The sequence below is a fragment of the Myotis brandtii genome, unplaced genomic scaffold, assembly GCF_000412655.1.
Source record: "Myotis brandtii unplaced genomic scaffold, ASM41265v1 scaffold397, whole genome shotgun sequence".
NCBI lineage: Eukaryota > Metazoa > Chordata > Mammalia > Chiroptera > Vespertilionidae > Myotis > Myotis brandtii.
Window position 1 is genome coordinate 49,761 of NW_005365229.1, and position 5,017 is coordinate 54,777.

The window sequence follows — 5,017 nt, forward strand, 5'->3', positions numbered from 1 at the left end:
ATCAGATCCTGATCAGATCCTAACCAGAACTTGGCCAGAGATCGTGGCTGGAGATCCTGGCTAGGCTGCTGATCAACTGAAGGCTGTCTCCGTGTCATTCCTTCTTCGCCGACTCTGTCCACACCTTGGGGAACCCCTGGACCTGCTGGGGCAGGACCCCAACACAGCAGCGGGCACATCTTCTCCCGGTCAATTGGCTTCTCGGATCCTTCTTAATTTCCTCCTGGGTGACCACCATCTTCCTCCAGTGGTGCCCGAGGGGCTCGCTCTGACCTCTGATCCCAGCAGCCAGCGGGCGAATCTCCTTTTTCTTATATGATGCACCTATCTCCTCTTATAAGGACCCTTGTGATTACATTGGATCTACCTGGATAATCCATCATAATCTCCCCATCTTGAGGTCACATGATTAGCAACCCTAATTCCATCTGCACCCTTAATTCCCGCTCATCATGTAACACAACGTCTTCACAGAATCTAGGCATTAGGACATGGACATCTTTGGGGGACATTATTCCACAGATAGGAAGAAAGACACTTTATTACATTTCTTTCCAAAACATTTTTAGAGATTAGATTTATCATGAATGATGCCTTAGGAAAAATATTCCTCATGCTCTTACATAAACACTCCCTTTGGATTTTGTTTTCATTCAACAAACATTGCCTGACTTGCAAGTCACTGTGCTAGAGACTGTACAAAACAGATGAACAAAATCCATCCTTGCCTTCAAGAAGTTCACAGCTGTGGCTCCCCACTCCTTGAAATCATTTCTCTTTCTTCTTCTTTTTAAAATTATTTTTTATTAATTGATTTTTAGAGAGAGAGAGAGAGAGGAAGGGGGGGAGAGAAACATCGATTTTGTTGTTCCACTTATTTGTGCATTCATTGATTCATTCTTGTTTGTGCCCTGACCAGGGATCGAACCCACAACCTTGGCATATCAGGATGATGTTCTAACCAACTGAGCTACCCAGCCAGGGCAATTTTCCCCTTTCTCTTGCTCACAGAATTTTGTGCAGGCTGAAATTGGTCCAACTCCAGAGCATGAATCAATCATGACTGGTTTGAGCCAAAGGTGGCTTTTAGGTCAAATCCAGCCTGCCACCTGTCTTTGTTAAGAAAGCTTTATTGAAACAGCCACACTCATTCATGACAGTATTGTCTGTGGCTACTTTTGCACTATAAAGGCAGAGTTGAGTAGTTGCAAGAAAATCTGTGGCCACAAAGCCGAAAATATTTGCTATCTGGCCCTTTGTAGAAAAACTGGCTGATCCCTGGTTTAAGTTAGTGATGCTCAACCTTGTCTGTATATTAGAATTATTTGGGGAAACTATCTTTTATTTTTTAATCTTCACCTGAGGATATTTTTCCCATTAATTTCTAGAGAGAGTAGGGGGAAGGAGGAGGGGGAAAGAGAGAGAAACATCAATCTGAGAGAGATATATAGATTGGTTGCCTCCCACAAGCACCCCTACTGGTGCTGGGGAACCTGAAACCAAGGTACCTGCCCTTGATCAGGAATCAAACCCTCAACCCTTCATTCCATGGGCTGATACTCCAACCACTGAGCAAAACTGACCAGGGTGAAATTACTTTTTAAAAAAAGCCAAAACCCTGAGCCCTCCTCCCAGAGCTTGTAATTTAATTTACCTGTGGGTGAGCTCTGGTTTCTTTTTTAAACTCTTATCTCTCTTTATTTTTATTATATACTAGAGGCCCGGTGCATGAAATTCATGCACTTGGAGGGTCCCTCAGCCCAGCCTGCGCCCTCTCACAGTCTGGGAACTCTCAGGGGATGTCTGACTGACAGCTTAGGCCCACTCCCCAAGTGGGCCTAAGTCAGTCAGACATCCTTAGCACTGCCATAGAGGTGGGAGAGGCTCCCACCATCACTGCTGTGCTTGCCAGCCGTGAGCCCGGCTTCTGGCTAAGCAGTGTTCCCCCTGTGGGAGCTCACTAATCACCAGGGGGCAGCTCCTGTGTTGAGCATCTGCCCCCTGGTAGTCAGTGCATGTCATAGTGACTGGTCGTTCTGCCATTTGGTCGATTTGCATATTAGCCTTTTATTATATAGGATTTTTATTGATTTCAGAGAGGAAGGGAGAGGGAGAGAGACATCAATGATGAGAGAGAATCATTGATCAGCTTCTTCCTGCATGTCCCCTACTGGGGATCGAGCCTGCAACCTGGGCATGTGCCCTTGACCGGAATTGAACCTGGGACCCTTCAGTCTGCAGGTCAACACTCTATCCACTGAGCCAAACCAGCTATGGATGGGCATCAGTAAAAGCTACCCAAGTTATTCTATTGGGCAGCTAAGATTGAGAACCACTCGTCTCAGACGGTCATGGAAATTCTGTTCCCCTTTAACAGGATTGACTTGGGGATGGGGTGGGATGAGAACCAACTCTGGCCAAATGGGAAGTACACTGGGGAGCTGGCTCTGGAAAAGATTTCCCATCCTTATATAGAGACAAGTGTGAGGAGAAAGTGGCTCTACTTGTCACCTTCTCTCACTTCCTGCTGTGGATGCTGTTGTGTAAGAGTTTGATGGTTAGAGCTTGACCATGAGGGGCTGAGCCCGAGGTTGAAAAGCCACAGTACTGAGGATGGTGGAGAAGAGGGATGTCAAAAGCCTGAGTCCTTGGTGATAATCACTGAACTGCTGGGCCAACTCTGGATGGCTTTCCTCTGCATTTCTTGTGAAGTAACAGCAAATCCTTATGGTTTGAGCCCCACTTGTGGGGTTATCTATAACTTACAGCTAAATATATTTATAAATAACACAACATTCTGCTAAGGAGTCAAAAAGAAAAGCTGCAATTACAATTGAATGGGTGTAGTGAGTTGAATGGTGGCCTCCCAAAAGCTGTGAGCATCCTCATCCCCAGAACCTGTGAATGTGGCCTTATTTGAAAATAGGGTCTTTGCACTTGTCATTAAGTTAAGGATCTTGAGATGTGATCATCCTGGATTTTCCAAGTGGGCCTTAAATCCAATGCCAAGTGTCCTTTTCAGGGACAGAAGAGAAGTCACGAAGAGGTGAAGGCCATGTGAGGACAGAGTTAGAGACTGGAGTGATGCAGCCACAAGCCCCGGAACAACATGTCAGAAGTCACCAGAAGCTAGAAGAGGCAGGAATGGATCCTTTCCTACAGTGCCCGGAGGGAACACAGCTCTACTGGATTTCAAACTTCTGGCTTCCAGAAGTGTGAGAGAATTGATTTCCATGGTTTTAAACCACCCAATTTGTGGTAATTTGTTACAGCAGCCACAGGAAACTAATTAGGGGTAAACATTACAGTGGAGCTATGAAGAGGTTGAGGCATAGAGCTCAACCAGGAAGTAATCAGACCACATTTCCATGCACAGTTCATTCTTAAACACCTCTGTTTCTCCAACAGATATTTAATAAAATGTGCTCTGGCCTAATAGTGTGACTGACACAGAGGATTTGGCATTGAGCAAGAGAGACCCCATTTCTTTCTCTCTTCCTCCTTTTCTTAAATTCAAATCATTTTTTATTTTTCATTTACAGTTAACATACAATATTATATTTTCTTCCTCCTTTTCTTAAATTCAAATCATTTATTTTTCATTTACAGTTAACATACAATATTATATTAATTTTAGGTGTACACTCTAATGATTAGACATTATATAACTTACTAAGTGATCATCCCAATAAATTTTATACTCATCTGAAACCATACATAGTTATTAGAATATATTTTTATTGATTTTTAGAGAGAGAGAAAGGTAGGGGAGAGAGAGAAAAAAAATTGATTTGAGAGAGAAACATTGATCAGTTGCCTCCTGTATGCGCCCTGACAGGGTGGGGGTCGGAAGGAGGGGTAGTGGTGTGGAACCTGCAACCTAGGTATGTGCCCTGACTGGGAATCGAAAACTTTTGGTCTATGGTATGATGCCACCCGGCCAGGGAATTATTAAAATATTATTGACTATATTCCCTATGTTGTACTTTACATCCTCACGACTATTCTGTAACAAACACTTTGTATTTCTTAATCCTTTCACCTTCTTCATCCATCTCCCCAATCCTCTACCATCTGCAACCATCAAAATGTTATCATATCTATGAGTCTGTTTCTGTTCTGCATGTTCATTTATTTAGTCTTTTAGATCCAATTGTTGCTAGATATGTATCTATTGCCATTTTATTTTTCATATATTTTTATCTCTTCTTCTTCTTCTTCTTCTTCTTCTTCTTCTTCTTCTTCTTCTTCTTCTTCTTCTTCTTCTTCTTCTTCTTCTTCTTCTTCTTCTTCTTCTTCTTCTTCTTCTTCTTCTTCTTCTTCTTCTTCTTCTTCTTCTTCTTCTTCTTCTTCTTCTTCTTCTCCTTCTTCTTCTTCTTCAAGACCCTTTAACATCTCAAGTCATACTGTTTTGGTGGTGATGAACTCCTTTAGCTTTTTCTTGTCTGGGAAGCTCTTTATCTGTTATTCAATTCTAAGTGATAGCTTTGCTAGATAGAGTAATCTTGCTGGTAGGTCCTTGTTTTTAATCACTTTGAATATTTCTTGCCACCCCCTTCTAGACTGAGAAGTTTCTGTTGAAAAATCAGCCAATGGTCTTAGTAGGTAACTAACTGCTTTTCTCTTACTGCTTTTAAGATTCTCTTTCTCTTTCATCTTTTGCATTTTTATTTTGATGTGTCTTGGTGTGGGCTTCTTGGGGTAATCTTGTTTGCAACTCTCTGAACTTCCTAGACTTGTGTGTCTATTTTCTTCACCAGGTTAGGGAAGTTTTCTATCATTGTCTTTTCAAATAGGTTTTCAATTTATTGCTCTCTCTCTTTTCCTTTCCGCAACCCCATGATGCAAATCAAATATTGATACACTTGAAGTTGTCCCAGAGGCTCCTTATACTATCCTCATTTTTTTGGATTCCTCCTTTTTCTTTCTGTTTTGATTGGGTGTTTTTTGATTCCTTATATTCCAAATAACTGATTTGATTCTTGGCTTCATCTATTCTACTGTTGATTCCCTGTAA